A 24997-nucleotide genomic window follows, 5' to 3' on the forward strand; every position below is an offset into this window, starting at 1 on the left:
GGTGCAGCAGCTCCACTGTTGTCTCCCTGGTGCAGCAGCTCCACTGCTGGATGATTTATTTCCGCCTGAGGACGACCGCTTCTTGTGTTGCGATCGAAACGTCGTGATAGATATTTTTTCTTTTTTTTCTTTACTAAGTGACTTTACCGAAAGAACCAAAGAGTTTGGATTCCTACAGTCACGAAAGCTTCAAATCACAAACACAGCACAACAACACGATAGGGGTGCAAAGTCCAAGAAAGGTAAATAAATCACCAGACAAAGTCCACGAAACGTATTTATTCAAAAGCGACCTGGCCACAAATGATAGCTCGACAGAGTGGCTTATCATTTTGACATTTATGGCGGTAATATAATGTAAATAGTCTAAGCGCATGCGCCCCAGAATTAACCCTCCTGACAGATGCCGCAGATCGACTCCAGTTGAGTCGCTCGGCAGGTCCGCGAGAGGGCGAATGTTGAGCGTTGGTGCTCCCCACCTCCTTCTGGTCAACGTGGAAGAGTAGGCCAAATATTTTATACAAAGGGGCTCTCACTCGAGACTGGGCATGCGGGGGGGGGGGGGTAACGTGGCAATGTCTCACGGGGGTACGCGAGGCGATTTATAAACGTGTGAAATTCTATCGTGCGTGAGAGTCATTGGTGAACAATAACGTACGAAACTGCGAAGATAAAATAACTACGATAACCTTTACAAACTCAACAACGTGGTAACACCGAGAGTAACCAGCGAGCGCGAACGAATGAAGTCACGCACGACAGAGCGTCCGTTGATGGGGGTTTTTTTAATTAGGAGACCTAAAAAAATTGACAATTGGTGAAAATATTGCCTTTTCATTATTCATACATTTATTTATTCAGAACCATGTTGGGTCAGACAAAGCGGGAGAGAGGGGGGGGTACCTCGGTTGAAGATTAAAAAAGGGGCACACACACATAGTAGCCAGACAGAAATTGATAACCACTGCTCTAGAGCTTCCTCTAAGCCAGTGGTTCTTAAACGTTCACTGCAGGCTTGCACCCATGTTGGTTTTCAATCGTAAAAAAAAATGTATCGACACAAAGCCATTGGATCTCTGTGTGTCTATGTTGTGTGTGTCTCTCTCTCTCTTTGTGTCTCTGTGTTGTCTCTCTGCGTGTGTGTCTGTATGTGTGTCTCCGTATCTGTGTTTTGTCTCTCTCTCAAATTTAGTTCTACCTGATGACGGCTGCTTGTGTTGCAATCAAAAACGTCGTATTCTATTATTTAATTTATTTTCTTTCTACGTGACTTTACCCAAAATAACCAAAGAGTAGTTGTAACTTACGTGCCCGCGTGCTTAGTTTGTGTTTTCGATTAATTTACCTTCTAAACAAAGTCTGACCACGTCTCGCACCGCCAGAGAGGGCATCTCGCACTCCCAGGGTGTGCGTGGTACACCCCAGGTTAAGAAGAGCCACTGATCTAAGCCGGGGTCCCTTCCACCAACAGTGGCACAAGCGAGCAATAGCAGGGCTTTACCTTTGTCTTCACGGCTGTTGAAGCTAATATCCATGCCCACCACCACCACCTTTACAACCACAGGGCTTGGTTTTTTTTTACAATAATTATTACCATCGCAATTGCTGAGTACAAGCCACCCCCCCCCCCACCCCCCCCCCCAAAAAAAAGTTAAAGCAACAAACAGCAACGCGTTAAAGTTGCTGTAGACAAGAGTTCGCGTATTTGTTGAATTGATCATGATCATCATGAGTTGTTGCTTGGGTTAAAGAAGTGCAGTGACCTACGGTGTAGAGTGGATAGACACAGCGTGGATCAGATTAAAACAGTCCGGCAAGATCGAGTCCTCAGAGTGGTCAGTAGCAGCGACAACAGCGGGCAATTGCCAGCCGGCGAGCGAGTGCTGAGCCATCAATAAACCCGTCCGCCAAGGCTGTAGAATTCTATGAAGTGCAGCGAAGGTTGGGCCTGGGTGGTCCACCCCAGGTAAGGCACCGCAACATCGTTCGAAACGTCCGCCCAAATTTTGCGCGCTTCGCGTGGCCGTCAGAGTTGTTTGGAGGCAAGAGCTATAATCTGGCAGGATGTGTCGACCATCTGCTTTCTTAAGGCTGTTGTTTGCACGCAAGCCGCCAGGCACAGTGCGACGCCCGGGCAACGCAGAGAGGCATTTAAATGGAGCACTGCCGGCCCATAGGGACCCAGCGAAGGGGCTCTGTCGTGCGCTCTGCCCAAATTTGATGGCTGGGTTTCAACCTCATCGATGTGCAATAAACGCAACCCCCACATTCTCCTGAGCTCTCCTTTATCAAATAGCTCAACCGCCGCGAGCTGTTAGAGTCAGTAATGTGCTTAATGGCATTTTAATTGCGTTTTCTGTGTGTTGTGTTTTTTTATGTTTACCACTGCGTAGGGTTTTCAGGTTGTACCCGCAGTCTTACGCGGTACGATGTTTTGACATTTAAACCACCGCGTGCGTCACTGCACAGGAGCTGAGATTCAGTTCACGTTATGCTGTTTAAGGGAACACATTGAATTGGAAATATGAATTTGTTTAATTGCTGTTGCCATTATTGTTATCGCAAGAGTATGTGTTAGAGTAGAGCACTTGACTGAATTCAAAGTGAACTCACATCTTGATTATGAATCAACTCAGCCTCTATCATCTCCCTGGGGTTTATAGACAACTAATTACTTTTTTGTTCCGTCAAATGTTTTTTTTGTAGGAAAGTATACTGCAGCTTATGATTTATATTTATCAACTGCACGAGAACCGATTTAATGGCCTCTCGGTTATGTCAACGAAAGACTATGGTTGTTGTTGTTGATGATGATGGTGCTATTAGAATTGTATTTTATATTGTGACAAAGCCAAGTCTCTCAAAAGAGATAACTTCTTAGTGACACAAAAATCAGACCCCGAACGCTTTCGCCCTGGGGTTTGTGTACAGGCACGATCGTTCCTGCATGGCATCAACACAGACAACAACCCCCTGGGAGATGATTAAGTATGACGTGGGCATTAACCTGCACAGCCACTCAATACGTTTAGTAACTTCGATTTAAAGCTTTCGTGTCTGCAGGGATTCATATTCTTGGTTCTTACGGTAAAGTCACGTAGAAGGGAAATAATAAAATAATAAAATAATGCAAATAAAACAATAAAATTTGAAAAATGGGTTGTAGACACTATTTTTTCAAATTTTCTTGATGTGGTTTTCACACCTGATGAAGATTGCTTGTGTTGCAATCGGAACGTCGTGATAATTTAATTGGTTTATTTTTATTATTTAATTATTTCCCTTCTACGTGACTTTACCGAAAAAAACAAGAATACGTTTAATAATGTTCATGAATGCGTACATTTCCCCCCACCTCCGCTTTTTTTCCCTACTTATTTCCAATATTCGGAAGCCACTTGCAGCTTTGCAATTTTAGATCACGGTTTAAAAACGAATTTCTTTAGAACTGATGTTTTTGTTTAGTTTGTTGTCCTTCCCCTGCGCCTCCGATTAGCACGCTTGGCTACGTTCGGTGCGAAAGAAGTTCAACATACGTACATGCAACTTTACATACCTGTATCCTTTACAAGCCTAGACTGAGGTGGGGTTGGCGGACCACAAACGGATGGAACCATACTGAGACACGCATGTGCATGACAAACAACTGCCAGTGAAAGCAGCTCAACAAGTAGGCCGCATACGTACCTGTGTCTTGACTTCTTCCCCCATCTGCATGAGGTTTCTCTTTTCAGGCACTCAACAAAATCATTCCACGTGCGGGAAAACAAAGATGCAGTGCGCGCGCGACGCAACATCGGCGAAAGCACCCCAAGCAGCAACCTCACGAGCGACTGACGACCTGAATGAATACAATTTTCTCTGATTCTCAATGGGGTGTAGACACCACCGCCGTCACGTGACGGGTTGCCACCATTGGACTTGCAATCCAGAGGTCGCCGCTTTGATCTCTCGGCAAGGTAATTCAAACAAGGGCGCAAGTTTCTTAAATCCGACGCCGCCACAACCCCGACCACCACCACCACCACAACTCCACCCTCGCCTTAATAATGGGTCGATCAGCAAGGTCACGTGTGCTGGGTTGAAGCACGGGTAATACCACCGGCTCACCCAAAATGTATGGCTAGGGTGGAAGAACAGCATCAGACCAACTTTAGAGAGAGCTCTATATATAGCTGGTGGCGAGATGTTAACTAACTCGCCTAGTTTTCCAGGAGATCGCGGGTTTTGATCCCAATCCTGAGACTTGTATATTTGAAGTCTGAATGTTCCTCCCGTGGCCGCATGGGTTTTCCCCCAGGTTCTCCAGTATTTCCCTCTGCATTTAGAATCCACATCACGCGTTTAGAGTATCTGGCTGCTGATATCCATTTCCACATGAGAAGGCACTTTTGGGCCAGGTCGCTTCTGAAAAAGAGCTATATAGCTCAGTGGGCCTTACCTGGTAAAATAAAAAAAAATAGCGCAGTCGTTTAGTTTATAGCTCTCTCAAATGGAGGCCCTTCTGTCAGCGGTGGCATTAGAATGAAATCGCAGGGCTGCCCTTTCCCTTTAACAGATACACGTATCAGTCTCTCAAGACGGGAATACCGCTGGGGACATCCCACAGAAGTGGTACTCAATCTGTCTTAGTGTCGAGTCGATCCTAGTGAGGATTTGAACTTGCACTCTTCGAGTATGCGAGTCAGCTCAAACCCAAAAGGCTGGACTCCCAAGCCAAGCCAAATAAATAAGCCTCCAAAAGCCAGTTAAGGTAAATAAATAACGGTGGTCATTACCGTTGTTCCCTTCAGAGTGGACCGCGCGCCCAGCAGTGATGCATGTCTGGCGATAGGCTTCTTGACAGATGTAGGCAAGGCTCAATGCATCTGAATTACTAATAGCTGATAGAATGGACAAACACAATCATGGGCAGCACAGAGCACCAGTCTCAGACGTATGGCACAAAACAAAGATTGGATGCATCAAGTGAACCAACATCCCATTAGTACTGTATCACCTGACCCAGACCAAGCGTCCTTCTTATTCCCTTCCATGCCTAGCCCCATTTGCTTAACTATGTGCTTAGATATGGTCAGGTGGTTACAAGGCAGAACATTTGATTGTAAAATTTTAGGCTGTGAATTCGACCCCTGGTCAGGGTAGGTCTAATTGGACAATCATCGTTCTGGGTTTCATAAAATGAGAACCGCTTAGAGGGAGGTCAACAGGTGAGTCTGATTATGGAGACTGCTTCATGACACAGGAGGGTGGCATTTCCGCCACTGGTTCTACTGACATATGAAACATCCTCTCTGTTTATTTGCAGAGGAGGCAAGAGTGATTTTTGACCCGATTATAAATGTGTTTACTTTTCTGTCTCAATGAGTTATATTCATTTACAGCCCTAATTAATCCACTGCTGGATGAAGACCTCCCCACACACCGCGTCAGTCATGGGGGTTGTTTGACCATACTTCACCACGCTGGTCATTGCGGGTTCGTGAAGAGGGGGTGTTCGGGATTGGTTCAGATAGAACTCGCCGCAAATGAAATCCGTGGCTGTGTTCATAGCACAGTTCACCACTAACCACTGAATCACCGCTCCCCATGCGTGAGTTTGTTTTCACACACACGTATTTTTGTGGAAAGTTATCAACTTACATTTATCTTGAAACTATAAATATAAATTTGTGATCTTTGTATCGTACCTGCCAGAGCAAATATTCCATTGACATTTTTCAACCAATTCTCATAATTTTGCATTTTGCAGTCAAGTCAACAGTCAAAGTGGTTCCCCGCTCAAGTGATCATCGAGGGTTGTTTATCGCCTATCTACAGTCCTGAGACAGTGGTGAAAATTCTACATTCCTATGGCGGGGGTGAGTCTATCCAAAAAGCACAACCGCTCATGACTTATCCACGAAGTGTGACTTGTTTTATCCACCCCTGGTGGTATGATGGTCACACACCCCAACTACGAATTAATCTCTCGACATTCGGATTTCGAGCCTTTCACTCAACCGCTGAGCCACGTGGTCCAATCTTGAAGGCGTTCATATTTCGGAATAACCACTCCCATTTAACAATCAAACGGTTTCTCACGTCAAATGCGAAATCACTCGCTGTTTTGAATCGATCACAAGCCGAGCAATCTCAAGCAGAGGCAAGATAAAGCAAACATATTTTATTAATACCGTATGTTGATGATCTAGGAGGTATAGCCCGGGAGGCTTAAGCAAACAATGCTATGCCGATGTGCATACGAATCCCATACCCCCCTGAGATCATGGATTCAAAATCTTTGCAGTTATTTCAGATAAACCGGATTCTCATTTCCTTTTAAATTGAGTCTGAGAGAAAGAAAAGAAAACGGCTATTCTCAATCGACCGATGGATAATGGCTTCCCTATGTCATGTTGACCGTGGTTTCGTATTCACTGGACCTCACGACGCTGGTCAGTGCCACTGATGTTAGCCGTTGCTAAATCTAACTCAGGACGCCAGGCTCAGAGTGCAGTGCGTTAACCACTGAACCACCGCTTCATCACTCGCATTCTCTTAACGTTTAAATAAAACACCCTTTCACAATTTTACGCCAGTTGTGTTATCAGCATTGTTATATTTTTTAAGTCGCGGTTTCTGAGCACAGACCAGAGGGCCCAAAAACTCCAAGCGCCCAGCAACAAACAGCACCGTTGAAGCTGTAATAGATGAGCGTTGGTACAATTTTTTCTTGATTGTCACGAGTTGAAAACAATCCTCTCAGTTGCCAAGGATGACTGACTATTTTATTTTTAAGCATTTTCATATATGGGTAAACGGAGCTGACAGTTGCTTAGGTGCCGCTGTGGCAGAGAGGGCTTGACTTGCAATCAGTGAAAAAAGATGACGGTATAAATCCCAGTTAGGGGCTAATGCTGCCCAAGATAATACACTTTTTGGCAACTCCCTTTGCGTCAAGGCATCTCAGAGCGCGTTGTATGCTGTTATTGACTTCTATCACGCCTCAACTTAAAAAAATTAAGGGGCACCCCCATGGCTGCTGTCCCAGTGTAGCACAAGGTAAGCCAGCATCGAAGCCACGAGGTGAACCAGTAGCACGTGGCAATTAGTCTGCCAGTAAGGGGTGGGGCAAGGATTGTTATGTTGAGCCATTTGAGTAATTTCTTTGCGGGTAATTTAAAAAAAAATGATCACGCTGCCATCAATAAAATAAAAGCCGTCATGGAAAGGCACCAGCGTTTTCTCCCTATGAAGAGAACCATAGCACACAACATTGTTATTTGACTCCATGGATGTGAAAAGGAATTGTCGAATATTTAAATTGGTAGTCTTAATCCAGTCACAAACAACCCAAAGAAAACAAAATATTCATCACACTCACAGACATTGCACAGATAACAGATGGTGAGCACTCGTATCACATATTAAAGAAGTTTAAATTATATTGACACCATGCGTAAAAACAACAATGCATCTTCTGGCTCCACCAAGCATGAACCACGTGTGGCAGACTCCAATCACGATACAGTACTTGTTCCTTGGTCATCCTAGATGCATAGGCCCTCCGATAACCACGGTCGGCTACCTACGGTGTGAACGAAGTTTAACATACATACATAGGGCAAACACTCCTTAATTCCAACAAAGTGGTGCCTATTTATTGTTTCTTATGTACTCGCCCCCCAACATTGGTACCAATTGTGGTATCAGTGCAACGTCATGAGACTAATCATGCATTCGGAATCCTCGCAGAGCAGTGCAGCCATTTTTTGGGAACCCAGAATAATCACGGGCGACTGAAACCTGGTTTACGGACTCGGAATCTCATTAGTCCTAGCTCAGCTGTCTGACCTCCGAGCCACCCGGCCACCTCAACTCTTACAGCACCTCCATTGGCTGGCCAAGATGTTGACAGGTCCGAGTAAAGGGTGGCTTGGCAATCAATCACAAGCAATGGAGGAGAGTTTGTGTATTTAAAGAGAGGGAGGCGGTGAACAGCAGGCAGCAAGGGAAATGTCAGTGGAAACTGATGCAGTCAGTTATTCAAGCCCTCACAAATATCATTTATATGCATTTGTATGTCACCCTGAGAAACATCGCATCTCTAGATGGTTTCTCACCCGGCTATAAATAAAGGATTTACAATGAAATATGTCACCGATATCTAATGCGTACATATGATTGCCAATGGCTGAGTGACTGATGTGAATTTCCGACTGATGCGAAAAAGCTGCAAAGTGGTGCAAATGTAGTTTAGTCTATGCTTACAGCTGTAAAAAAAAAATCCTAAAAGCTATTATTATTTCAATATATTCCCCAACATGTATATGTTAAACCCGTACAAATGTATCCCGATGCCACACCTGAATAAAGGCGCCAGAAGCATCTGTATTCCAATGACCAACACGAGGTTTATTTCCATCTATAAAAATGAGACGGGGGCATAACGATTCAGTCAGTCCCCTCCACGCCGTGGCCTTCCCAAGAGCGCACACATAAAATGGCCGCCATTGTACCAGCAACAAAATGGCTTCCACCATGCGCTCTCCTCCAGTCCCCTACAGTCCCGCCATCCCACGTCCTTAAAAGACGATTTCTCTTACGGCGCGCATCCTTCCGCACATTGCACATTACCCACACTCTCTCTCTCTCACGTCGCCTATCACTTCCCTGATCACCTATCGTTTCCCTTATCACAATAGCCTTCAGGTGGGACAACACCCATCCACTCTCTTCATTAACTATAGTCAACTACATGCATGTGCACTTGGCCCGTTCGTTGTTTAACAATAACATTATATATTGACACCATCCATCTACGCTACTGAACTCGTGGGTTAATCCCTTACAAAAATTAACGACCGAGTCACATCGGTAACAAACGATACACGGGCAAGACGGGTGGGTCAGCACAGCAAGGGCACAGCACGCCACCATCTCCGGCAATGTCCGTTGGTGGCAGTCACTTGAGATTCTGATCTGGAGAACCTGATCTGGCATCTGGCAAGGCTGGGACCCATGCGTACGGACGCTATTCTTTCTGCCGATGGCTCACCCAAGGGCCTCATCATTAGAGAACGATTCTCACTCTCTGGCCTCGGGGAACAAGGTGGAGGCTGGTATCCTTCTCTCGGAAGCACATGGTTGGAGTGGAGCAGCTCAAGTTGGACTGGTTGATCCATCACCGACTCGGGATGTCCCATAGATACTTCTATACATCCCGGTGGAGGGGCTTTGGCACGGACGTGTAATTCCTCCGTAATAGAAGCCCGCATTGTCCTGTTCTTGGGAGCAGTTGCGGCACTCTTCCCCATGTTGCCTCTGCCGTAAATCTAATCTAATATTTTATATATTCGTGAAACGCCTTCACCCAAGGCGCTTGACATAGTTTGAAAAACGGTGACAGAATGAAATGATTTAGATGGCAGGGGCATGCAAGGGTTGAGGAATAAGGGACATCGATAGAGAGTTACTTAGGGATCACGAAAGGGTAGGGGAGAGATAGGAAGGAGTAGAGGGACAATAGCGTGGAAGAGGATGGGAATGGGCGATAGAGAAGAAGTGGAGCTTTAACAGAGGAATAGAAGGTCGAGGGGGGAGGGGGGGTCTCAACATACAGGTGAAGTGTTGAGTCTATGGGCAGTGTTGAGCCGATGGGTAATGTTGAGTTTTTGGGCAATGTTGAGTCTATGGGCAGTGTTGAGCCTACGGGCAGTGTTGAGTCTATGGGCCTCAGCGTTGAATTTATGGGTCTTAGTGTTGAATCTTTGGGCAGTGTTGATTCTATAGGTCTCAGTGTTGAGTCTATGGGCAGTGTCGAGGCTATGGTCAGTGCTACTCAATGTATAGGGGAAGTTGATTCCAGTGGATGGGGTGGATAAGGAGCAAAAGCAGGATTGGGCACAGGGAGGAGGGACAGAAATAGACAGAGAAGATTGTCAATGAAGAGGATGAGAGGGGACATGCTCGGACATGAGACAGACAAGATAAGGACATGAAGAGATGTAAAGACTCGTGTCAGGTATACTGTATAAGAACAGTGGACGGTAGTAAATGGGAAGTCAGTGTGCCGTCTTCACGTGGGGTAGGGGTGCCTCGGCATTCCGTCCCTTCCCAGGATAATGTCACCGCGTGCAACGGCACCTCATTCCGGTGATGAGGTCGCACCCATTACACGCAAAGCGCTTGCCACTAATGAACCGCAATATCTCGCTGGTCTCTTCAAGGAGCATGAACCTCGCAGCGGCGGCTTTTGGCTGCAGCCATCGAAGTAAGATGGTGACCTCATCGCGTGCTTTGAGACGCGCTTCTGCGCCCGTCTGGAACGCTCTTCCTTCCGATATTAAGAAGCCACTGGAGCTGTGCACATTTAAGTCTAGAAAACTAATTTCTTTAGAACTGATTTTTTTATATTTAGTGTGTGTTGCTCTTCCCCCCCGCACCTCTGATTAGTACGGTTGGCTTAGTTTCGGTGAGAAAGAAGTTGTTGTTATTCAACACGACACGTACGTATGTACGTGTCGTGTTGAATATGGGAACAGTGGGATATTGTGCCCAGCAACACGCGGTAGAACCCGAGAGCACATCGGTGAGATTCGTAATCAGTGTTATTGGAAAAGCAGTAAATCAGTCACAAATTAATCATTGTAATCATAGGCAAATTATAAGTTTTAACCTGCAATTCATTAATAAATAAATAAAAATCTGCCTTCACTGTCACTCGTGAATTACTGTAGAAGTAGCTATATCACGGTACAGTGATGTTTGCACAAACACACATCGATAATATTGAAGCTGTGCTAATTACATCTCTCCGCGCTTGTCAGAATAAGTGGAAGTTCTACCACTGCTGTGATCAGCATGGGATACAAATGTATTTTTATATCGCGTCTAAATGCAACCGTATCTGAAGATGCTGTACATTGGAGAAAAGGATGCGTCATTGTACCTGCCAGACAGAGAGAGAGGCAGCAGTCAGTCATAGGCAGACAAATAAAGGATGGTTTCGAACTTAGACTTTGACAGGTGATAGGCAGTTGACAGCACGGATGGCTGAAGGAAGGGAGTTCCAGACAAGAAGGGCAGCAGAAGAGGACGGGCGACCTCCAGATGAGCGAATGGTGTTTGTGGGATTCAACAAAAATCCTTGGTAGCTAGAGTGGAGAGTGTGTCGAGGGCAGGATGGCGAGATGACAGGGGAGAGGTAGAATAGTGTGACGGCCAGTGGAGTGATATGACAGAGGAGAGGCATGAGAGAGTGCATTGAGGGGAGAGGTAGGTGAGAGCGTGGAGAGTAGAGTGAGATAAGAGTGGAGAGGCAAGAGAGTGTGGAGGGGAATACAGTGAGATGAAAGGGGGGAGGTAGGAGAGTGCGTGGAGGGGAGTGGAGTGAGATGAGAGGGGAGAGGCAAGCGAATGTGTGGAGGAGAGTGGAGTGAGATGAGAGGGGAGAGGCATGAGAGTGCGTGGAGGGGAGTGGAGTGAGATGAGAGGGGAGAGGTAGGAGAGAGCGTGGAGGGGAGTGGAGTGAGATGAGAGGTAGGAGAGAGCGTGGAGGGGAGTGGAGTGATATGAGAGGGGAGAGTGGGGAGGGAGGCAGGGAACAGTCCACGGAGCATCTTGAAGATGGTGAGTGCAATCTTGAAATTTATAAAGGATTGGAGTAGGAGCCATTGGAGATATTCGAGTATCGGGATGGCGTCGTCTCATTTACAGTCGCAGGTGGGGAGTCTGGCAGCGGCATTTTGGTTCGTGTGGCTTTTTAAGCGTGGGGTTTGGTGAGGCCGTAGAGAAGTCAAGGCCAGATTTGATGGTCGGAATAAATGAGAGTCTCGGTGGCAGCTGGAAAAAGGAGACGGTGTACACTACAGCAGGTCTATTGGCAGGTCGTGCGCGGTGCGGTAATGGATGGATTAACTCTCACCTCTTCCACGGCGTCCACTTTGAGTTTGAAGAGTCGGAGCAAAATGCTCCCTGGAGCTTTCTCCAGTCAAGACGTTCCGAGTAAGCCACTGCTGAGATGCACCTGTGCCATTATGACTGTGAGTCGCAAGCTCACAACTCCACTGTGCCTCCCGACTAGATCATTTGCAAAACAAACAATGTATTATAAATGCATTGCATTTGTCGCTATGCCCCGAGAGCTGCCGTTGAATGGAATGCCGGGTGGCTTCCCGTGTAGATAAGGGACGGGCTGCTCTCTGCTATGGCTCAGCCTGAAGCGGGTTAATTAAGGCCGCCAGAAACATTCGGCCGACCTTAATCTCGCGAGCTTTGCAGCGGGGGGCCCAAGATACGCCACACGCGTGACTACAATAGCAAGCAGCACGGGCGGCAGCACTCGCACAGCTCACGCGGCATCATGAATGCAAGTCAGCTGTGGGTGGTGTAGCGGTGTGTGTGTGTCTACCTGGGAGCGGTGGTGTAGCGGTGTGTGTCTACCTGGGAGCGGTGGTGTAGCGGTGTGTGTGTCTACCTAGGAGCGGTGGTGTGGCGGTGTGTGTGTCTACCTGGGAGCGGTGGTGTAGCGGTGTGTGTGTCGACCTGGGAGCGGTGGTGTAGCGGTGTGTGTGTGTCTACCTGGGAGCGGTGGTGTAGCGGTGTGTGTGTGTCTACCTGGGAGCGGTGGTGTAGCGGTGTGTGTGTCTACCTGGGAGCGGTGGTGTAGCGGTGTGTGTGTCTACCTGGGAGTGGTGGTGTAGCGGTGTGTGTGTCTACCTGGGAGTGGTGTAGCGGTGTGTGTGTGTCTACCTGGGAGTGGTGGTGTAGCGGTGTGTGTGTCTACCTGGGAGCGGTGGTGTAGCGGTGTTTGTGTCTACCTGGGAGTGGTGGTGTAGCCGTGTGTGTGTGTCTACCTGGGAGCGGTGGTGTAGCGGTGTGTGTGTGTCTACCTGGGAGCGGTGGTGCAGCGGTGTGTGTCTACCTGGGAGCGGTGGTGTAGCGGTGTGTGTGTCTACCTAGGAGCGGTGGTGTAGCGGTGTGTGTGCGTCTACCTGGGAGCGGTGGTGTAGCGGTGTGTGTGTGTCTACCTGGGAGCGGTGGTGTAGCGGGGTGTGTGTCTACCTGGGAGTGGTGGTGTAGCGGTGTGTGTGTCTACCTGGGAGTGGTGGTGTAGCGGTGTGTGTGTCTACCTGGGAGTGGTGGTGTAGCGGTGTGTGTGTCTACCTGGGAGTGGTGTAGCGGTGTGTGTGTGTCTACCTGGGAGTGGTGGTGTAGCGGTGTGTGTGTCTACCTGGGAGCGGTGGTGTAGCGGTGTGTGTGTGTCTACCTGGGAGTGGTGGTGTAGCGGTGTGTGTGTCTACCTGGGAGCGGTGGTGTAGCGGTGTGTGTGTGTCTACCTGGGAGTGGTGGTGTAGCCGTGTGTGTGTGTCTACCTGGGAGCGGTGGTGTAGCGGTGTGTGTGTGTCTACCTGGGAGTGGTGGTGTAGCGGTGTGTGTGTGTCTACCTGGGAGCGGTGGTGTAGCGGTGTGTGTGTGTCTACCTGGGAGCGGTGGTGTAGCGATTAGCGTGCTGCGCTACGAACCCGGCAACCCGAGTTCCATTCCCGCTCACGGCCAACATCAGTGACGATTATCTGAACCGGTCCTGGGCCTCCCCTAGGTCGACTCAGACTCAAATTAATACCTGGGGCGGTGCGTAAAAACATCGCAACTCGGGAGACAAAGGCGGCCGGGCGTGGTGCTGGCCACCGACCCCCTCGTGAGCCGTTCTGGCCTTCATATGTGCTCGTTAACAGCACTTGCCCCAACAATCTGTTAAGGCTATACGAGGGATCTTTGTCTTTGTTTGTCTTTGTGTCCACCTGTGTGTATGTATGGGGAGTAGTGGTTAGCGCGCTGCGCTACAAACCCGGCTACCTGAGTTCCATTCCCGCTCACGGCCAACACCAGTGACGATTATCTGAACCGGTTCTGGGCATCTCCTAGGTCGACTTAAATGAGTACCTGGTGCGGTGTGTAAAATCATCGCCACTGGGGAGACAAAGGCGGCCGGGCCGTGGTGCTGGCCACCTACGGTGCGAAAAGGAGTTCGACATACATAGAGAGACTCCTCTCCTTACGAACATTCGACTTACGAACTTTCAGAGATATGAACAAACGTGTCCATATGCCCAGTTGCCTGTCCGGACCGAGAGTCGTAAGTTCAACCGCCGTGCAATAGATGGCGGTGGTGGCATCTACATCCAGAATATGAAGAACCAGTGGCATCAACATCTGCAGAACGTGAAGAGCCAGTGGCATCTACATCTGCAGAACGTGAAGAAGCAGTGGCATCTTCATCTGCAGAACATGAAGAACTAGTGGCATCTACATCTGCAGAACATGAAGAACAAGTGGCATCTACATCTGCAGAACGTGAAGAACCAGTTGCATCTACATCTGCAGAACGTGAAAAAACAGTGGCATCTACATCTAAAGGGGACTATACAACTTGTAAAGCCATTCCCCGTGTTTAGTATACATGCTTTACGGCATGTTCGGAATCGACAGGAGTAAAGTTGGACTTTCGAACAAATCGACGCACGAACAGACCCCTGTAACCCAACTCGTTCGTAAGTGGAGGATTCCATGCACTGTATAAAATACCGTATGTAAAATGTGAACCTTTATTACGAATAACATTGGTCGCGAAAGCCTACGTGTTGAACTGAAAATGTGAATGAATGTCCCTGCATATCCATTTCGCTTCTGCACGAGACAATCACACGCCTTCTCTGCACACTCTGTTTCCCTCGCCAAAATGTGTCGCCCACCCCCTACCCTCGCCGATTATTCCTCCGAAACCCTACACTACGGATTTCAGATATTTCTAGGTGTACAAATTGCCATCATTCCAACCCTTCCAAAAAAAAAACACACCTTCAGAATAGGCATCATGTCATTCATTGCGCGACAGAAAACCGAGTATATATTATTGTTATTATTATCATCGCGACCAACACAAGGGAACCTGCAATCTAAGGGTCGCCTGTTTTATCCCATATTCCCACGTGGCAGCTGAAACGATTATGCAAACGTCTCAAATCCATCCAGCAACAGGCACGGTTCAATGTTTAGTGTTGTTGTCCTTCCCCCGCACGTTCGATTAGCGCGGTTGGCTACGTACGGTGCGAAAGAAGTTCAACGTACGTAAAGTGGGTCACGTAAAGTGTGGGGACTGCCACACCTTCCAATATGCTTTATCTGAGTTGGCCAAATACCAGGGCTAAACGATTTGGGGGAAATGTCTAATTGCGATTTCTCTGACAGATATTGCGATTGCGATTTGATTTGCGATTACATTTTTTTAAAGTCAAGCTTTAGTTCAATATTCACTTAAAACATGTGATGGAGCATTACCACGTGATACCATCAAAATATGAACTGCTCTATATATTATAATGCAAGGATTAGAACTTAAAGGATAATAATTGCTTCCAACATTCCTTTATTAAAATGTTTTAATTGAAATAGAACAATCAACAACAGAACAATTGTTAAGTTAAATAAATAAAGTTATAATAATACAAAATAATACAAATTCCAATAAGAAAGGAATAGGACTTTTTTCAAATCGCAAAAAAATCGCAGCCTTTGCGATTTGCTGATCGCATTGTTTCAAATTGCGATTTCGATTTGAAATCGATTTATCGCTCAGCCCTACCAAATACCCCCTGAGAGAACCCTCTGTAGAGCTCATTCTCATTGGAGGCCCTTCGGCCAGTAGGGGCATGAGCGAGTAACTGCAGGGTCTGCGCCTTTACCTGTTTACCCTGACTCTCATGAGCAGCTCAACAGAGGGTGGGCCATAGGATTATTATGTTACAGATAACAAACGATGTTGTGTTTATCTCGGTAAAATATACCTTGTGCACGATTTTGTATACAATATATGCGTCGCTGCCCCTGAACGAAATGCAACACTGCCTCGGTATTCCACACTAAGTGCACGCATGGGCGAGAGGTGAAGATAAAAGCTACCTCGAAGGCAATTAAAAGATAAACAAAAACAAGTTGTGCCCAAGAGAAAGATTTTCCTATTTTTTTTTTTTGCAAAACGGCACCCACTGCCTCTTTGTGTTACTAGGCTGAGATGAGAGAGGGGGGTTACCCCACTCGTTACCCCCCACGTGAGAGGTGCAATAAATCTACGTTTGTCCACTCCCCCACCACTCCCGCATGTGCTTGCTCGAGCCACTGCCAGCGGAAGGGCCCCCACGAGAAGTCTGCTTGGCCTACTCTTCCCATGACGGCCGGCCGTCTTGGGAAGAAGTGGGAGGAGTATCCACAAATTTGGGGCCGTCCATAAATGACGTCACGCGCCTCGGGGAGGGGGGGTTCAGACATGTGTGACGATGTTTGTGACGATGCGGTTTGAGAAATGTGACGTCGCATCAAAATGCGCAACTTTAAATAAATATAGACAACACGTTCTATTTAATTAAATACAATTTTTTGATAAATGTTTTCTCCTACAACATCATCAGAGTGCAGGGCCACATTAAATACGCACTACAATGACAATAGTTTAAAGCGATTTGAAGCATGTTTTATATTATTTGGAAGGAGGGGGGGCAGAGCTTTGTGACGTCATATTTGAGGGGGGGGGTCTGACTTTTTTGTGACGCCGTGTGACGATGGGGGGGGGGGGGTAAAAAATCGTCCAAAATCGCGTGACGTCATTTATGGACGGCCCCTTTACCCCACTGCACTAAGGTGCACCCCATGTATACTGCTTGGGGGGGGAGGTGGGTGAGTGAAAACAACAGCAAAGAACCTGCACCGTCGTTTCAACTGCTGCGACAGGAGACGGCATCGAACATGACGCCTCTGGATTGCAAGTTCCAGTGTGCCAACCATTTACACCACGGGAGGCTCGCACAGCTAAGTACTATCACGCATTCACCCGTACGTTTGCGATGCTAAAGTTTGGTGGGGGAGGGGGGGGGAATAGACGGAGTTGCGTTACCGTTTCACTCGTCGGATATGAGGCCATCCATTCAGTACGTACGCATGGCGGGGGGTAACTCAAACGCGTACGCTTGCGTGTGGGGGTCTCCGATTGGAGGAAAGAGGCCTCCACGCTGATTGGTCGAGAGTGCAGACTTTTAAAGGGGATTGGAGAATCAGGGGGTTGAACGGGAAAACAAAAAGGATCCGTTAACGGGTAAGGACGGGGATTGGCTAGAGGTAAAGACTAGGACGAGAAGGTTCGAGAAAAAGGGGCTGAGGGAGTGGGGACGTTCGGAGGAAGATACAAGCTGGAGGTCAGTCACGAAGCCTGGGGTCCCTGATTGTGGAAGTCTTCAAATCAAAGTGGCTCTTCATATAACTTGTCGTCGAGTCGTTACATATGTATCGCAGGATACACATTCGTGCGTGCGGCATTCAAAAGCCAAACGAAGTTGTAATATTCCACGTTTCGGACCATCGCCATTCTTCACGACACATTAATGAAGTAGGAATATTCCCCAAAACCGTAGCCCGTTATATATTTATTCCCTATTCACCCTCTCCCCTTCTGAGACATCTGCAAGCTGCGGGGTGGGGTCCCGTTCCCCGCTGAATCTCGGAACGCGGGAGCCGCTCAGCGTTCATTTGATTTGGAGAGGCGTAAGCGCCGTTTTTTTTATTTTTAAGCATCGTACTCACGACAGAGAACCGTAGCGACACCACCGCACAACTACGATAACTGGCGCCAAACTGCGCCATGCGCCCTCCCGCGTGGCCTTGTGGGGGGGCATCATTTTTATTTTTATTTTTTACGATTCCGAATGCGTAGTCGACGCACGTGTCGAGCTGCCTGTTGCTTGCGCACCACTGCCAACGCGGTGCCACCGAATAAACCGCACGCGACGTGGGGCACGCGTGCCTCCAACAGCCGACCCTCACCCTCTCCACCCGCCCACTCTCCAATGCCCCCCAAAGCAGGCCACGATATGAGAATGACCTCTTTCCTTTGGGCCGTTTCAATCTCAATCTGGGCACTCGACACGCGCGTAAGAGCCTCTGCGGGGGGGGGGGGATATGCGCCTGTGAATTATCCGTCGTCCGCAGCGGGTTCGACTCACAGGCATCTCGGCGCCAGTGACGAGCAAACCAAGCGAGCACTCGCTTGTCCTGGGAGGTGCAATGAACAGAGAAGAAGAAACGCTTTCGAGCAACAACGGCAAGCAACGCCCTAAAGCCCGAAGCCAGAATTCCGTCCGCCCGTGACCAGGAATCCAACCCAGACGACCAGTTGTGGAGCGCAGCGCACTGATAATCGAGCAACCGCCCCCCAACCTCCGTTGTAATATAAAAAAATAAATTAGTCAAAAATTCAACCGCCGACTCCGCAGGACAAAGTGCCCGGTTCCCTGTTTCACCTCCCTGCTCCTGGCAGTGGGAAGAACACGCCGCTGAGGTTTTGGGGGGGGGGGGGTTGCACAAGAATTGTTTTGGTGCCGACGATATGCGATCTTGTCATTTTGGAGAGACAGCCGAGCTGGATTGCTCACAAGGCAAAACTGTCGGCGCTGAAGCTCAGCGGAGCAGAGAAATTGCGTCGTGAAAATAAATTGAGCCTTGCGACAAATGGCGATGGTTTGTCCCGCAGCCCATAGTGATTTAACCACGAGATGATATGGCACATGCCCTGACATTGTGTGTGTGTGTGCGCGCGCGTGCACATGTGTACAAGATTCCCATTGCCGCTGTGCAACGATATTGATATTGAGTAGGTTTTATACAATGCTTAGGATATTGTGATGTATATCAAATGCAATGAAGTATACGCCATGGTATTATGATGATGCTTATCGCAATGTGTCAATATCCACTTTATTGCAGCACTGCGGTTTTGGAAGGTTTACGAGGCTGGAGTTTTGGAGTTCACATCGCGGTCTGGGGTCAGTTGACAGCCCATCATCCCTCCAGAGTTGATAGCATGAGCAACCGCTTTGTGAAGAGTCAGCAGTATTTGCGCTGTCGATAAGCTAAACTCCACTCCACCATAGGAATGTGGACATTCCACCCTTGGGTCAAGGTCACCAATGGAGACTAGTCCCATTCGTTGCTGATTTAAGTAGGGAAATATTGGCTTGGTGCCACGGTGGCTAGGAGATGTTAACTACCTCGCCTGGTATGCAGAATGTCGTGGGTTCGATCCCAACCCTGACGCATGCTGCTGTTATTTGGTTGCGTGGATTTTTCTCCGGGCCCTCTGGTTTTCCGCCTCCACATTGAGACACATGCGTTCAGATTATTTTGGCTGCTATAAATTCCCACTTTGTTGAGCTATTATTTGTGGCCAGGTCGCTTTTAAAAAAAATAGCTATATAGCTCAGTGAGCCTTATCTGGTAAAATAAAAAAAATGTGTCATCGTTTAGTTTGAAATAGTTAAAAATGCACTTTACTGACATGACTTTTTATAGATAGCGAAACTCCTCTTCCATATATCAGACTCTTTATTTATCCTAGTGGAATTGTAAATGTTGTTACAAATTGTAAATGTTGTGGCTTTACTCTCCAACACACCGGTGTGTTATACTCGTCACGATTTGGCATGTTTTGTTTCAGTGACAAACCTTACTTATTGGCTGTGTCGGGTGGTGGTGGGTTTAAGGGCACGTTTATATTCACGTGGATCTAACCCAAACAAACCTTTATTATGAAGTTACATCAACACAAATTCAGTATAGGATACGTGAGTAAGACAGAAATAAGGTAAGCAAGTCACTCATGAATATAAGCATAAATATAAAAGTATGGCATTACAAATTCCGCGAGCACATGCATCCCTGCACATTTGTCAAGAACAAAATGCAAGCTTGGACAAAGGCTGCAAAACGACAACAATATATACCTATATATCACATTCCCATTTTCCACACCCCCGAATCGATCTGTGCAAAATCCTGTTGCAATAGAATCTGGATATAAGCACTGTCCCAATATAAGCGCAACACATTCTTAGAATCAGAATCTGTATTTATACTGGAGGAATCCAATGAGCTATACAGATCTTTTTCAAAGACTACTCTGACGGTGGAAGGGAAAAGGCAACTTCTGATACAATCACATTTCTTTATATAAACACACCTGGCCTTACTCCCAAGGGGTGTGCTTATATCCAGCTCCTGATGTATCTCAAATGCCCCACGCGTGGTCCCCTGTGTGGGACTCCACATTGAGATGCAATCACCACCATGCGAAATCATAAAAAAATCCAGACCAGGCAGAAACTTTTACTTGAGGGTAAATTGTGCTACTGGATAACAGAAATTGTACGGCCTTTTCGGCGAGCACAGAGAATGGGTAACCAAAACTGACTACGACTCCACAGGTAAGCCCACTATCTCTACCCTCACGGGGTCTCCACCACAACCCTCTTTCCACTCCTTGTTTTATCCCTTTACCTCAACCCCACCGTGTCCGCAACCCCACCTTTACCTCAACCCCACCTTTACCTCAACCCCACCTTTACCTCAACCCCACCTTTACCTCAACCCCACCTTTATCTCAACCCCACCTTTACCTCAACCCCACCTTTACCTCAACCCCACCTTTACCTCAACCCCACTTTTACCTCAACCCCACCGTGTCCGCAACCCCACCTTTACCTCAACCCTACCTTTACCTCAACCCCACCTTTACCTCAACCGCATCTTTACCTCAACCCCATCTTTACCTTAACCCCACCTTTACCTCAACCTCACCTTTACCTCAACCCCACCTTTACCTCAACCCCACCTTTACCTCAACCAAACTTTTACCTCAACCCCACTTTTACCTCAACCCCACCTTTACTTCAACCCCACCTTTACCTCAACCCAACTTTGACCTCAACCCCACCTTTACCTCAACCCCACCTTTACCTCAACCCCACTTTTACCTCAACCCCACTTTTACCTCAACCCCACCTTTACCTCAACCCCACTTTTACCTCAACCCCACCTTGTCCTCAACACCATCTTTACCTAAACCACACATTTACCTCAACACCACCTTTACCTCAACCAAACTTTTACCTCAACCCCACCTTTACCTCAACCCCAAATTTTCCTTAACCCAACTTTTACCTCAACCCAACTTTTACCTCAACACCACCTTTACCTCAACCCCACATTTACCTCAACACCACCTTTACCTCAGCCCCACCTTTACCTCAACCCCACTTTTACCTCAACCCCACCTTTACCTCAACCCCACATTTATCTCAACCCAACTTTTACCTCAACCCCACCTTTACCTCAACCCCACCTTTACCTCAACCCAACGTTTACCTCAACCCCACCTTTACCTCAACCCCAAATTTTCCTTAACCCAACTTTTACCTCAACCCAACTTTTACCTCAACACCACCTTTACCTCAACCCCACATTTACCTCAACACCACCTTTACCTCAACCCCACCTTTACCTCAACCCCAAATTGTCCTTAACCCCACCTTTTCCTCAACCCCAAATTGTCCTGAACCCCGCCTTTCCTTCCAGCACCATCTCCTACCCCATCCCCTGTCTCCATTCCCATACCCCTCAGCTCCACCCTCTTTCCAGATCTTTCCAGAACCCCAACTTGCACTTTATTCCCTTCCCTTTGGGCCCAAGCCAGGTCAATCATGGCCTGGGCCCACGTCAATATTATTGCTGTTATCCGAGCCTCTGTGTGGATCAGAGGAGCGGCGCTGCAAGTGTCAGATAATTCAACCTGCAGACTTTTGCACGAGTAAATGGAATGACCCGGAAGTGGCAGAAAATGAATGATCTCGTGTTGCACTTTACCACTCGGATAAAATAAGGAAATTCTGGAAATAAAACAACTTAGTGCCACTCACCCACACCACATGGGATAACAGGAAGTGCACGGGGAGGTCTTCATCCAGCAGTGGATTCACAAGAGGTATGTTCGTGTACAGATCGGCTGGGAGGGCTTAGCCAGTAGAACACTTCGCCCACGACCCTCAGAGCTGGCGGTTCAAGTTCAAGTTAATTTTGTTGAACCAGCTGAGAACTCAAGAGGCGAGAATATATTCTCACTAGCGACAGTTACCCCGCGGCACTAGTCTGCCGGTAAAAGGGGCGATATTTGCTCTGTATAATTCCAGCCAAGTAATTTACGGGTAATGTTCGACTCTGGCGACTGCGAAGCAGATGGCGCCGTAGCATTGCTGCGGTAGTTATAGTGCTGCGATGTTCGGTGATTGTCTTCCAGCTGCTCTACTTTAGCGATGGGAACATCTTGCTGGGCACCTTTAAGGTTTTATTTGTGTGAGTCTAATTAGCCGGTGACGCGCAAGCGAATTAAAAACAAAGGCAAATTAAAAAGTGCGTGAAAATTCTAAGACTTTGGGGGAAACGTAATTAAAGTGTTTGCTTGGATGCGTCCTTTGTGAAATGTAATAGGCTTTTATAAAAATGCACATGGCATTTTTTCTTAATTGCACCTTTTCTCCCTGCGTTATTTCATGGTTCTCATAAACAAGAAGCCCTGCTTGCCAGTGCACGAGGTGTACGCGCAAACAGCGGCACTAGGCGCGATGCAAACATTCCACGGAGGACCTCTCTGAATATAATTGTCGGTAGCTCATTAAAGATTTTCTTTAAAAATATATATATAAACATCATGCATTGTTGTGGAGCATTATTGGTAAAAGCAAAACTCTATTCTCAGTCTGCACAAATGCATTAATTAATTAAATGGGCCTATTGACTTCCCACACCAATATTATCCTGCAGAATTGTTTTTTAGCGGGGACACTCAGGGCCGGTTTTTGACTTTTGAGATCTTAGTGGAGTCTGTCGTTAAACAAACGCTCCTGAATTGGCAGATGCCGTTGCCAAGAGGACTGACATCTCAGCTATGGGGGCCTGTTTAAGGCTTCTCCGGGCAACAAAATATCGTTAAACTAAATGTATGTGACATTATTTGATTAAAAAAAAAAACATTTAGAACAAAACTTAACATATCTCTCATACGTTGCAGGCAGCCCTGATGTTTCACCATGGGCGGAGTTTGCGGGAGGGCACGGGGGAAACGACCCCCCACCTCCAAGCTAGACACCTTTACGAATTTATTTTCAGTTGTTTACAATTAAGATAAAAATTAACAATTTATGATATTCACGCGCGATTCTTGAGGGACAAATCGAACCCCTGCCCCCCCCCCCCCCAAATACAACATTAACATGGGACTATCGTTTTTAATGGACAAAGAACGTGATAACAAATGTATGTTAATAGCTTTAAAAAGTCAAAGAGTTGTTCGCCATCATTGTCAACACGTGCCTGGGATCTCCACAGCCCGGAGCCACAGCGATAGCAAACAGGACAATTCATGGCCCCCTGCTCGCAATTTCTAACCACTTTGAGGGGTCCACCGAGGCCAGAATAATTAACAGGCTCGTTCTCTCACTCCTTCCGCATTCACTGCTCATGGGTTGATCTGTGACATAACGCGAAGATGGTGGGGCGAAAAAAGACATCACGGACGGAAGCTTGAACCGGGCCCTTTGCCTGTCGGGGTAATTTCATTGAACAGAATTCAGGGTCGTTGTTAATCGTTGCTCCGGATGCGATAGACCCAGGACGGGATAAGGCGTTGTCATTAAACTGCTGTTACGAGATATTGCAAGGGATTTGCTCTGTCCCATTGCCATCCATAACAACACAGTCACAAATCAGTGAAAACAAAAGTTGCGCAAATTATAACAATCATGGAAAGCTTTGTGATCAATTAAAGGTTTCAGCTACCCACGACTGCGCCAGGTTTCTGAACGTGAGGTGAAATTCCACATTCCCATGGTGGGTACCAATCGTTCCAAAAGACAACCACTGCTACCACTAAAGTGGCACCGTGTACATTATCATCCGTGGTCAATCTACTGCTGGATGAAGTCCTCCCTAATTCGTTGCCATCTCTCACAATCCTGCGATGTAACAATCCGCAAAGCAGCTGCACGTGAGCTCATTTTGTCGCTCCATCTCCCAGGAGCACGAAACTGTCATAAAAGCACCGATAAAGGCTCAAATGCCCTGGATAGGTGCGTTACTATACCCAGCCACGTGTCTCTCACTCGTGCTGATGTTCATATACACTGCACCAGGTTCTGATATAGGGCTGAGTTCGAATCGAGGCTCGGATACCCCCCACGGATTGCTGGCCAATCCAACCCAGGCACTCGGAATTAGAATGCGTTGCGATAACGCTCCCCAACACTCCTCATATACGTGAGCACGAGGAGGGAGAGGGGGAGAAGTGGGGGGGGGGAGACTATTTGAAAAAAAAATCTCTAAAGCAGTCACAGCCAAGCCAGACTCTAAAATTGGGTGCCAAATGATGACTATTTGATCGTTTCAACAATCGTTCAGACGTTCGCAAAGCTATTTTGCGTGAAAGCAACGCAGCGTGCATCACGGTAACGCTCGCGGCCACCTGCAGACGCATGCGTAGACGACTCTAACGCCAATATGCAATTTACTGCATCAGATGGTAGCAAAAAGGAAGAAAAGGTGCAATTAAGAAAGTTGCCAGGTGGAACAGAGGTCTAACACTGAGCTGGCGACGTTCAGTCGCTGGGTTCGAGCCCTGTTAGCCACCCGCAACACAACCATCAATAAGACAAATATCCCTCGTAAAGCCTTAACACACATTGGGTCACGTATTGTTCGAGAACACCCATGAAGGTCGGCACACGAGGGGGTGGGTAGCCAGAACCAAGCCTGGTCACCTTTGTCTCCCTGGTGGCAGTGTTTACATACCGTAAGAGTTACTCATTTGATAATCTTTGGTTCGATTCGGTAAAGTCACGAGGGTGTGATGGTATCAGTTCCACACCGGATACCACTCGAACGCTCTATGACGCGGGGGAGGATGTGACTTTACCGAATAGAACCAAAGAGTATGGATCCTTGAAGTCACGAAAGCTTCAAATCTAGAATTACTCATGCACTACCACTCCGACACAACCACAAATAATTACACGCATCACGTTAATTCGGTTTTCAATACGTTCGGTAAAATGTTTGTTTTTGATATTGAAAACAATGTGCT

The 24997-nt window shown here is 47.3% G+C and overlaps 1 long non-coding RNA gene across 1 annotated transcript; it reads right to left on the minus strand.

Annotated features, from left to right (window-relative positions):
- Positions 1 to 6157: 6157 nt before the first annotated feature.
- Positions 6158 to 12454, minus strand: LOC116953971 (uncharacterized). Its single transcript, XR_004404671.2, has 3 exons — positions 11909 to 12454; positions 8349 to 8407; positions 6158 to 7231 (listed from the first exon to the last, which is right to left on the minus strand). It is a non-coding gene; the product is annotated as an uncharacterized LOC116953971 (long non-coding RNA).
- Between the last annotated feature and the right edge of the window lie 12543 nt (positions 12455 to 24997).

The sequence above is a fragment of the Petromyzon marinus genome, chromosome 53 (genome assembly GCF_048934315.1).
Source record: "Petromyzon marinus isolate PM22_M1 ecotype Great Lakes invasive population chromosome 53, UKy_Petmar_22M1.pri1.0, whole genome shotgun sequence".
Taxonomy (NCBI): Eukaryota; Metazoa; Chordata; class Hyperoartia; order Petromyzontiformes; family Petromyzontidae; genus Petromyzon; species Petromyzon marinus.